Below are 13,306 nucleotides of genomic sequence, written 5' to 3' on the forward strand. Positions count from 1 at the left end.
CAGCCTAAAGTGATTATTATTCTGTTTAATGACATTCCAGACTAATGGGTGCAGGGGGCAGTGACAATGACATTCCAGACCGATGTGTGCAGGGGGCAGTGGCAATGACACTCCAGACTGATGGGTGCAGGGGGCAGTGACAATGACATTCCAGACTAATGGGTGCAGGGGGCAGTGACAATGACATTCCAGACCGATGTGTGCAGGGTGCAGTGGCAATGACACTCCAGACTGATGGGTGCAGGGGGCAGTGATAATGACATTCCAGACTGATGGGCCATTGACAGTATGCAAACTATTACAAATGTGGTGACACCTATCTCATCAATGTTCATTGTGTAGGCCACTGACTTCGAAAAATACTCCAAAGTTCTAACTCTTTTTAAATTAAACCACATGAAATGTCTGAATGATTCAATCATCAATTTCATGTTTTTAGCTCACCTCATGTCAGACTACCTCATTAGTGGCTGAGAGGCCTCAGGCCCCAGAGGGTTAAGAATTTGACAACCGTAACACTTAATTTCCACCACAGAAAAAAAACTTTCTTTGTTCAAGTGCCAGGTATAGCAGAATAAGACCAAGTGGGACTGGGAGACATATTTTGCATTCATTACTAAGTACTACTAAGTAACATCCATTGCAGGCAGTGATGGCCTAATGATTAAGGAAGCACACTTGTAATTGAAAGATTGCTGGTTTGAATCCTTGCCCCGCAAAATACCTCTGAGTTACACTGAACAAGGTGCTGCTCCCTGGGTGCTAAATTAGCTGCCCCCTCCTATGTCTTGGTGTCACATATGGGTTAAATGCAGAGGAGGCATTTTGTTGTGGTGTATAAACAATGACTAATCACTTCATCTTGCCTAGGGTTAGGTCCAGATAGAATTCGCCCATCTGCAGTCAGATCCACTCTGGTGCATTGATAGAAGATATTTTTCTAGTTACACTAGGCTAGTATATTTAGACATATAAGAATATGAGTAATATAAATGATATTTAAGACAATGACACTAAGACACACAAAGAAATACAGGTAAACACCAAATTGATGGGGAAATATTCTGTAAATTGGCATGTAAGTGGCGCAATAAATGAATAGGTGTAGTTTCAGAGTTATGCGTCACAACAAGGACTCAGACGTGCTCAGACAAAAACAATTATATTGGCTTTCACTTTTCCAGTTGATCCAGTATGGATTGGATGGGTGGAACAGGTGACAGGGCTGTACGAGGAATACACTGCTCTCATTCTGAGAGCACCTCCCTCTAGTTTTGTTAGTTGTTGTCTAGTTTCTCTCTGCTGAAATGGAGGAATGTCATGATACCATCTAAGCAGAGGGGAGGAGAAACAGGTAAATCCTGTAAGTTAAGATTCTTTAAGTGACCATAAATTTCACCACAGTTCTTGGAAATGAAACAGAAAGCTATCCAGTCCTGGCTTAAGTATCAGTCCTCATACTGTGAACAGTGAATCAGACCTGCAAGTTCACAAAAACCTTAAAGATGCAAAACAGGAGCATCTAACCGAGTTCTGGCAGATTCAGCAATAGCTTCTGTCCCGAGGGTGTCAGAACACTAAATACCTATCTTACACACCCGCCCCCACAACTGTTTATCTATTTATCCAATCTATTATAATTATTGCTTCCCTTAATTCTGCTGTATTTATTGTTTAGAGAGATTTAATGTTTCCAGCTCTGCCCTGTCATCTCCCTGGAGTCACCTGTAACCAAAGGAGAATTTGGTTTATAGTAACTGTATTTTGGTGCAGCAAAACCATGCAAAGCAAACTACATATCCGAATGAATCATCAAAATTTTGTGTACTGGGGGAAACCACAAAGCTTTCAAGATCTGACTTGTTTGTTCGGCTAATCCATAACATGTAGTCAAGTGATTGTGATGTGAGTGTGTGCTCTGCTATAAACTAGCATCCTGTCCATTATGTCCCCTGCCCTGTGCTTCTTGTGATGACTTCCAGGCTCACCACAACCTTGTACATGATAAGTGGTTATTTTAAAGTGTTGAATCCTTTTTTAGTGTTTTTATTTCATTTCCTAGGCTTGGCTGAAGTCTTTAGCTTTTTTTTAAATGTGATATTTTAACTCAGTAGTCAGTGGGTATAACATAAAACTGCATCTGGCCCAGCAAGCGGTCCTCCAACTTGCAGGGAATAATTTTGGGGGTTGGTGGCAGGATTGGCACTCCAGCCACTGTAAAACACTTTAACGTAGCTTGGTCTAAACAGGCACGACAGCCTTCTGCTCTCCACGGGAGTAGCTCTGCTGCAGCTGCCCACAGAAAGGCTGCACGCACCACCATGAAGGGGATGGAGGAAAGCCTTTGGGAGTGTCATACCCAGAAGTGTTGAGACTGTTGGAGAGCTAATAGGGACAGGCCTGTTGGGGATCGGGGCTGGTGTGGTGCTGGGGCATCACCTGCTGCATGGCAGCACTTGGGTTAAAGTTTGAGGCAGCCTATCCAGGTAGGTGTGTGGAACGTTGTATTTCTCCAGAAAGATGACTATCTTGTTCTGCTATCGGGGGAGTGAAATTGCATTTCGGTGGTACGCAGACTGGGGAGTGGCCAGATCACTGTAGGTGGGTATATCTACTCTTGGTCTAGTCACTCTGATGACTGCCTTACTCAGGTAGTAGCTGTTGCTGTGGTGCATCAGCTCCTTCCGATGGTGTCTGATGTCAGTTCTTTCAACAAGTGTATTATGAGGCTCAGGCAAAGGCACTCTTTGGGTGTCTTGTCTGTTGTCTCAGTGTATGCTCCGACCACGATGAGTGATTCCTCGTTGAGGGAGACATTTTACTTGCAACTTCGCTCAGTGGTTGATGGGTGCCCATCAGGTAACACTCCCCTAATCATGGGTGACTTCAATGCAACCACTGGCACTGACAGGTCTGGCTATGAAGATTGTCAGTCCCCATGGATCTGGAGACCGGGGTGAGAGTGGCTCCATGTTCCTTGACTTTGCGAAAGGTCAGGGGCTGCGGGTCACTGGATCCTGATTCCAACGCCCTGAACTGCATTGTTGGACTTGGTATACCAGTACTGGTGGTGTGGTGAAGGAAATTGATCACAACCCTGTGGGCAATGGAGGATCTGATTGGGGCTCTTGTGAGACTGAGTGAGGAGTCTGAGTGTCTGGGTTTGCGAATGTCCTGGATAAAAACCAAGATCCAGGCCTTTAATGACTTCTTAGGCACAGCCATCAGTAGTGTGTCTGCCTGCAGGAAGAATGTCAACCTCGTTGAGAGATTCACTTATCTCAACAGCGACATACATGTCTCAGGTGACTTCCTATAGAGTCAGCAGATGGATTGGGAGAGCATGGGGGATCATGAGATCACTGGAAAGGGGTGTGTGGCGTTCCCAATATTTTTGCGAGAGGATGAAGGTCCAAGTCTTTAGAATAGGATAAGCAGTTTTAGAAAATGAATGGATGGATGTGTGGACAAATAAAGCGGCTGTAAGGCTGGAGGCCTTGCAGGCCCCGTCGGCCTGAGCTCTAGCAAGCCTGTAATGCTCCACCCAGTGTCCTGAAGCAAAGGTCCACCGGCTCCGACAAAACTGGACCCAAATCACCTGATCACCACATCAAAAGGGACACCTCACCCCCACTGGGCGGCCAGAACCCCGCAGCTAAATTCCAGTGACAAGGCCTGGCTGCGTCAAGACACAGATGCATCCTACACTCGCTAACTCACACCAATACAGGAGGTATTACCCCAGACTAACATTAGGGACACATACACCCATGTTTGGTCTCGTTTGAATGGTCACAGTACTACGGGCACAATACTCTCAACCTTAAAGCGGCATGTTTTCACATAAGAGAAATATAGAAAATAAGACTAGACCCACCAAAGTGGAGGATCTTATCACCTGGTAGAACAAAGGAATTGTCACGTTCCTCCTAAAGCAATTTGATTGGCTGAGGACCTGAGAATTGATAAGATCAACAGTTCTCCAGGGGGGTATTCCAGAAAGCAGGTTATGTGACATACCCGGGTAAGTTTAAGGGTAAGTTAGTGGATAACCTCATCTTTCGGTTCCAAAAACGGAGGTTAACTTTCTGGGTATGTACGTAACCATAGCAGCTTACTCTCTGAAGATAACCTGCTACTGAGCAGGTTATGTTCCAGGGTCAGTTTGTTGCAGAAGGTTACTGAGCATGGCGTGCCCTTTTGATGACGATCCTGTGGACATGGAGGCACAAATTATACAAGGTTTTTTTCGCCGGGAGAGAGTTATAAGACCGCGTATTGATATCTTTTCATTTCCTAATGATTATTTGAAAAAGCGTTATCGGTTTTCAAAAGAATCGTTAATTTACTTAACATCTCTTGAAACCGCATATTGCAAATGTCACAAACCCAAACCGCAGGTCTGTGCTTAGCACAGAAAACATTCTGTACATAGCACTTCGGTTTTTTGCGTCAGGGCATTTTTTGTACAATATGGGCGACGCAGAGCATGTGGGAAAGGCAACTGTGTGTAGAGCCGTTCGCACAGTATGTCTGGTACTTAACGCTTCTTACACACGTTTGTACAGTTCCCTGTCCATAAAGCTCTGCGTGTTATTAAAGAGGAATTCCAAAGAGTGGCAGGTTTGTCCTTTGTAGTAGAATCTATGATGCATATTTGATATGTAGTCATACTATTTATATCTATACATGTATTCATCCTGCACACACACACACTTAATACTTCCATATATGACTTTCTGTTTCAGGGTTTCCAAATGTAATTTGGAATACATGTAATACATGTATAGTGACAATAAAAGGCATTCATTCATTCATAATTGGGTGCATAGATGACACCTACATTCCTATTAAAGCGATGTAAAATTTGCAATTTAATACACACGCATTTACTCTGTCCGTTATTTTTTGCCAAACCAACTCTCTTTCTTTAGCCGTTGCAGCCGTATTGCTTTTTTTCATTATTATTGGCTTGAATTCCTCATATGCGTGCATTAAAACTTCCAACTCCGCCTCTGTGAAGTATGCCACTCTCTTTTTTTCATTTTGATTTTCCATTTTGACTCGTGAAATCGGCGATCAATTGAAAACGTCTTTATGTATGCACGGTGCACGCGCATTAACTCTGGGTAACGAATAGGAGGTTGATTGAACTTACTCTTCTCAGGTGTTTTGGAACCGACATACTCATGGTATGCGGGTTTGGGGTATATCAACCCAGAGGTTAAGATTTACCAAATGGTAAGTTAACCAAGCTTTCTGGAATACCCCCCTGCACTGTTTTAGTTCACGTAAATCTCTTTCCACGTCTTTTCTCTTCTTTTTCTGTTATCTTTCTATTATCTCAAATGTTGCCATTTGCTCAATACACAGCATTAATACTGACACAATGTATACTCAGTACCAACACACACACAAACATACAACACAGATATATACATGTCCATCTCAGACAGACACATAGGACAGATACAAACATACAGGTCATACACGATACACACACACACACACACCTTTAGCGAACATCTAACAATTAATATAAACATGACCACACTGAAATTTGTCACATGGAATGTACGTGGAATTGGTTCCAGGAAAAAGAGGATAAAAATTGCTAATCGGTTAAGAGATCTGCAGGCAGACATTGTCCTTCTTCAAGAGACTCATATGGCCAAAACATCTGAACACATACATACCTTCCCACAGTACCCTCACATGTACTCAGCCTGCTACAACTCAAAACAAAGAGGCGTAACCCTATTGATTAATAAAAGTATAAACTTCACTGTTAACAATACTTTAACAGATACAGAAGGTAGATTTATTATACTTAATTTATCTATTCAAAATATGGATTTCTGCATTGCTAGTGTTTATGGACCAAATGTTGATGACCCCTCCTTTTTTCATACTTTCTTCACTTCACTTTCTGTTCATTTGGACTCCACACTTATAATAGGAGGAGACTTCAACTTGGTATTGAACCCAGAAATTGACAGGCTCAGCACGGCCATGAGTCAACGGAACTGGCAGTCTGCAGATATTCTTAGACAATACATGAATGATTTTGGTCTTTGCGATGCCTGGCGGTCACATCACCCCACTTCCAGGGATTACACCTTCTTCTCACCAGTACACCACTCACACTCTCGCTTAGATTACTTCCTAATTAGCAGCTCAATGATGAGGAACATCACAGAAACCCAGATACACTCCATCATTATCAGTGATCACGCACCGGTGTCTCTTTTACTGGGAAAGGAAAGAGTCACACGACCAAGTAGGAACTGGAGATTCAACACATCCTTACTTAAAGAGCAAGATTTTATTAATTATTTCAAAAATGAGTGGGCAACATATTTGGATAACAATGACCTACCAGAAGTCTCACTATGTATTCTCTGGGAAGCAGGAAAGGCAGTAATGAGAGGAAAAATAATATCTTACTGTACACATAAAAAAAATAAAGAAAAAACATATATTGCAGAATTACAGAAGATTAAATCGCTAGAAACAGCGTATGCTTCCTCGCCGCAAGAGCATATACTTAGCAACCTGAAAAAACTAAAATTGGAATTTAATGATTTAAATAATAAGAAGACACAATTTCTGGTAAACAGATTGCGTTTGTAAAACTTCAAACAAGGCAATAAATCTGGGAAATTCCTTGCTAATCAGTTAAAACTCAATAAAGAAAAAACAACAATCTGTTCTATTAAAGACTCGACCGGAATGTAACTCATGATCCTGAACAAATTAATAAAATTTAAAGAATTTTATAAAGCTTTATACTCATCGCAGAATAATTCATCTGATGATGACATCAACAATTTTCTTAGCAATATAAATCTGCCAAAACTAAATGATGAACAAATTAGGGTTCTAAACTCTACTCTATCAATATCTGAATTCAATAAAGCCATACAATTTCTACCAAATAATAAAGCTCCAGGTCCCGATGGTTTCCCAGCAGAATTCTACAAAGTATTTTGCCCAACGCTAGCACCCATTTTTATCAGAATGGTTACTCAAATTCAGAACAATCACTTCAAACATGAACTCTGCCAACATTACCCTGCTTCTAAAACCTGGTAATGACCCAACACTAACATCCAGCTATCGCCCAATCTCATTGATAAACGTAGATCTTAAAATAATTTACAAAGTTCTTGCCAAAAGATTAGAAAAAGTCACGCCATTCCTTATACATCCCGACCAATCAGGTTTTATCAAGGGTAGACACTCAGCCAATAATACACGTAGATTAATAAATGTTATAGACTACTGCTCCATTAACAAATTAGAAACCGCAGTTATCTCTCTAGATGCGGAGAAAGCATTTGACAGAGTCAACTGGAAATTTCTATTTGCAGTTCTACACAAATTTGGATTTGGGTCATCCTTCATAAACTGGATTAAAACAGTATACTGCTCCCCAAATGCATGTGTTAGGACAAACGAATTAATTTCCCAAAGCTTCCGTTTGCAGAGGGGCACCAGGCAGGGCTGCCCGCTCTCTCCCTCGCTTTTTGTTATCTTCATTGAGCCACTAGCAGCAGCAATTAGACAAAATGTAGATATTAAAGGAATTCAAACAGAAAAACAGACCATAAGATAAGCCTTTATGCAGATGACATATTACTTTTTCTTAGGAATTCATCAACCTTTCTTCTGAAGACAATATCACTTATAGATAAGTTCTCATCTATATCATCTATATTTTGCCTTTGAATTGTAGTTTCCAAAACACAACTACTACTCCTTTACAGTCAGGTAACCTTAGATACTTAGGCATAAATTTTTCCACCAGGATCTCAGATCTAGTACAAATGAATCATATTCCAGTATTAAAAAAGGTAGAAGATGATCTCATGCGATGGAAATCTCTACCTATATCACTCATGGGTAGAATTGCCTCCATTAAAATGATGGTCCTGCCTAAAATCAATTACTTGTTCTCAATGATCCCTAATAAACCCTCTATGGCTTGATTTAAATCACTAGACTCAAGCATCTCATCATTTTTATGGAAGAACAAACCATCACGAATAAGCTTGAAAACCCTGCAAAAAGCCAAAGGTAATGGTGGTTTAGAGCTACCAAGTTTCTATCACTACTTCTTAGCCAACAGACTGCAGTATATATCAAATTGGATCAAATCAAGCCCAGTAGATAGTCCATGGCTGGACTTAGAACAAGCAATCTGCAGAGAAGTAAAATTGTCTGATTTGCCTTTTATAAGTTCTACTATTAAGCGGTATAAATGTTTTAAGAGCCTTAGTATTAACACCTCATTAATAGCCTGGTGGGAATTTAAAAAAATTACTAGGTCTCCTCTTATCCCCTGCAAACTAACACCCATTTCGAATAATCCAGATATTTGCCAAAAAAAGATAACATTGAACTTTCCTTTATGGCATGATAAAGGTATTAGAAATCCGGAACATGTTATTCAAAACAGGAAATTTATTTCATTCAACGAACTAGTCTCAAAATACGGAATTAGCAACAGTAAATTTCTTTCTTCATTTAAAAATAATGAAGTCCATTATTCAGGCAAGGTTCAATCTTAATCAGTTTAACTTAGAAATACCTCCATGGCTGCTAGAATTTTTAAATCTTTTTATCCCCAAATTATTGTAAAATATGTATAAGTTATTGTCAAAAATGGATGACTCAATTTCCCTTCCAATCTCAAAATGGGAGAAAGATCTATCCATCGATTCAGATAAAAACTTTTGGAAAGAAATTAGGGGTGCAACGATTATTCGACATTGTCGACAAAAATCGACAATAAAAATAGTCGCCGACGAATTTGATTGTCGATAATTGTCGCCAGACGTATTTTTAAACGGAGTGAGACGTTTTCCTTCCTTTATACTAGTGCAATACTACCGCTTTCCAATAGACTGCACCAATACACCACACAGGTGAGATTCGCTCTTGCGCAATAGCATTCAGCAACAGGTAGAAGAATGGTGGCCACAAATCAGGCATCGTCGCATATTAAACGCTCTAAAGTCTCAAAGGCTTTTAATGTCCGAAAACAAAGACGAGATCTACAAAAGGGTGAATATCACGGACTTCTTGTTGTCTGGCGTATCTAATAATAAATAATAATAATAATAATAATAATAATAATAAATAATTATAACAACAATAATAATAGGGCATAATAATAGGCTAGTAGTAGTATATTTTACATTTTCAAAAAAGATCAGAATAGAACGTATTTTTGTTTGGAAGTCGGTGGTGTGTCATGAAGTGTCTCATTCGCTAAAAATTTAGCTAATAAAGGTCAGAAAACAGTGTAGAAAACCCATTGCTTAAATAAAGAAGGCAAAACTCTGAAGCTCAAGATTCAGGAGAGTGGCTCCGATGTCGCAAGTGGTGCGAGAGCTTATTTATTTGTTTTTAAGGGAGCATAAGCTCCCCCCTGGTATCATGAATCCCAGCCCCTCACTCACATAACATGCCACGCACACATGTAGGATCTCGGGGTGGGAATGTGCCGCGCACGCTGCGGTGAGGGGGCCATCCACATGGCCTTACTCGCTGTGCTGTGCGGCCCTCTGCCTCCCCTTGTTTTAATTGCACTTTAGTCATCACATATCAGTATACACACAGGGCCTTGGGGGGTGGGGGCACTACTCAGAGGTTGGTGGGTGGGGCCGCTGAAGTGGTTGATAGTCTTGGTGGGAGGGGTGATGGGGAGGAGAGCTGTTTGCAAGCAGCGCTCCTCCACGCTTCCCCCGTCAATTTTAAATCAATCTTAAGTTTCTCAACAGTCATACTCATCCCTTACACCAGATACACTCACATGCACCAACACATGCAATCAACACTCCACCTCTGACACAGGTGCGTGGAGGAGGAGAGTGGGCGGGTCTTCCTACACCTCTGCTCCCTGCCCGCGATGGTGGGGGGGCACTCGGGTAGTCATCCGGCTGGCAGCGCCCTGGGGTTGCGGCTGGCGCTGGGGGGTGGCGTCCGTTTATGGAATGCACCATAACACAAGGTAACGAGGGAGGCGTGGCACACAGGAGGATCAGACGAGCAGGTCATGACAATTACCTGTGTGACTGCATAATATTCTTTAAACTCCTACTTTTATTTTCACAATTGTGTGTAAAACTGCAGCTTTTGAGGGTCGTTTGGAAAAGGTGAGTTTGTTAAATATGCCCATATACTGTATACAAACTGTAGGCTAGTAAACTTCATAATTAATTAATTTTGTCCTTCTGAGAAAAGTTTTTTTTCTTTTTTTTTATTTAAATATTGAGGCTCTTTTTTTGTGGAACTGTTCTGTTGTTCTCGATTCAAGTTATTCCCGTGGAACTCATACAGATGTGTGGAAGGATTTCAAAATTTGTATTAATATAACAACTTATTCTAGTAATTATACATACAATGAACTTAAATTTTACCTTTTACCACCGTTATCCGTCTGACTATATAAAATGATTTTGAAATTCTACCTTGACTTTCACAACTATCTGTCGAAGGTCGTCTGGAAAGGGTGAGTTTTTTCATGTTTTTAATGTAAGAAACTCGGTCATTTATTGGTTTTGTGAAAAGTCCAACTACACAGCAAATGTGCCAGTGTTAAATTAGCACTGCATGCTGTCTATATGTGTCCACACCATTCAGTGTTACCTTTAACACTTTACACTGTGCAGTGAGTGTTGTCTTTACAATGTTAATGTTTATTAACCCTTATAGTGTTCAATTTACAACCTAGAGTGTTGTCAAAGAGTCTCCACCTCCACATATCTGCCCTATTTTAATATGTGAACATGACATCATGAGGATCAGAAGAGCCATCCCAGATTTACCCACTATCATAAGAAAGACTCTGACCAAACAGGACCTTACAGCTTTTTCTTGTTTTGTGTTAAAGTTTGACTGGCTTGGTTCTGATTAGTCTTGAAGATTAGAGAGCTGTGGTTTTATAGTATGTTGCTTTTGCAACAGAGAAAAAAAACTCTTGGAGATGCACAGGGTGTGTTTCCAGGTTGATATATATATATTAATAGTGTCGGAGTATGTTTGACTGCCAGTTCTGCATTTGGATGATTAACATAGGTGGAAAGGTGTAAGGACAGTTGCGATACCCTTTTCTGTGCAGCTCCTGGTACCACTCACTCCCCTGTAGACCAATGGTGCTGGATGTATTTTTGCATAGCATAATACAGTACTGTTTTTGACTTAATAGATTTTTTTTTTAATCCACCGCGATTGTGATGAATAAGGCAAGAGAACAGAAACCACAGAAATGGCTCTTGTTTTCCAGCACAGGAGCAGGCGAGATGGTTTAACCTCTTGGATTTAACTAGAGAAGACATTGACTAGGAGGGAGCAAACACTTTCTTGAATCTAAATAATCTTGGATTATAATATCAATATAGACCATCTGTGACAACAAAATCTTTTGTGCACAAATCATATCAACAATATCTTTAAGCTGAGAAGTTAGCTGCCACACATCATCTTGTGGATTGTGTGATTTGTCAGCAATTAATACAGGCAGCAACCTCAAGAAATTGCAGTTTTGGATGGCTTGATCTGAAAGTTTGGACACTTCAGAGTTGACAGTGCATGGCTTTGTGAGAGCATCAGATCCTTTGTACTTAAATTGCTTGATGCGCCAGTTCAAAAGTCAATTTGTAAGCCATTTCTTCTTCTTAATGAAATATTTCAAGTACAGTGCAACTTCATAGGATAAGACGCCCTCAAATATGTTGTGACCTAAACAAGACAGGAGACCAGGCTGGCATACAGGAAAAGATTTCAAAGTATTGAGTTTACCTATATGCTTTTGATGTCTTGGTTGATTCCAGCTTGTAGATCACCAATAGAAGAATGGTAACTTTCAGCGGACCACAAATATTTGGGCCATCACTCTGAAACTGTTTTTGTGTGACTTCACAGTACCTGCAAAAGTATAGAGAATGACTGAAGTTCTCAGTAAATCCACCAATGCTATGTGATCCCAAATTATCACCAGCAATAGAATACAAAGCCCATTTGACCGCTTTGCCACCTAGAGTTATTCCATTTTCTTCCAAATATTTCAAATCCTCTAACATCTCTGAGAAAAGCTTAGCACTTGTTTCAGGTCATTCTCTCTACACATTAAGACAACATTAATACTGTGATCAGTATTGGACCACAAATTAACAGGTAATATGCTACAGAAAGACAGACTGCAACCACTTTGTGTGTTTTCTTAGCAGAGCCAAGGGGATTAACAATTTCAAAAGCATCCCAGTATAGAATTAGCTTCAGGCATCCTGGATTTTCAATAAAGAACTGGTTGTACTTACAGTAAAGCTTTGTCCTTCACTTATCACTAAAAACATACAAGTTTGCTTCACAAGATGGTTGGGACACAGAACTTTTCCACAATTCTGATTTTAATAAGCTATCCAATGTTTGCTTCACAGATATGTAGCATGTCATATTTTCATCATTTCCTAATGTAATTCCTTTAGGCCCTATGTTCTTGAACATAGTTTTTAATGTCTCAGCTCTTGCATATGTTGTTCTCAGTGGTCCCCAATGACAGGTAGAGAACAGATCTGAATCCTTCACACAATCACATATTTTAGCAATAGCATCATCTGTTTGTCACGGATCACCCCGGGGAATCCTTATCGTCATCCCAGCCACACCCCCCGGGGATTCCGACCGATAGGGCTTGTCACCTCATGGAAGCCCTATCGCCCCGTTTTCTGGTTTTTCCAGTTGCTCTGGTTTACGACATACCTATCCCAGTTGTTTCAAGTTCTCTCCTGATCAGTTCTCTATTTATAGTGACCCGGTTTGTTGATCTACGCGAGATCTTCATGGTGTGCCCTGAGTTTGAGCAATTTTCCCTGTGTCCGGTTTCCTGTATTTCGATTCCTGCTTCGCCTCCTAGATTCCGGGTTTCTGCCCATCCCTCTCAGTACCAACGCCGATCGCCTGACCCTTGCCTGGAACACTGGCCTTGACTTTTGCCTCAACCCTCCCGGAACCAATGCCCATCGCCTGACCTTCGCCCGAATTAATAATAATATTAATTATTATTGATCCCTGTGGGGAAATTCTCTTTTTACCCCTCCCTCAACTTGCTCTTTGTAGAGTAAGTTGTCTGTGAAGGGCTGCCTCCTGTAGCAGCGCCCAGGGAGCTGGGGGTTAAGGGCCTTGCTTAAGGACCTTCAGACGTGCTGAGGCTGGGTTTGAACTGGCGATCTTCTGATTACAGGCACACAGGCTTAGCCTAGTGAGGCACATGCTGGCCCTCCAGGGATTACCGACCACA

The sequence above is a fragment of the Paramormyrops kingsleyae genome, chromosome 24, assembly GCF_048594095.1.
Source record: "Paramormyrops kingsleyae isolate MSU_618 chromosome 24, PKINGS_0.4, whole genome shotgun sequence".
Classification (NCBI taxonomy): Eukaryota; Metazoa; Chordata; class Actinopteri; order Osteoglossiformes; family Mormyridae; genus Paramormyrops; species Paramormyrops kingsleyae.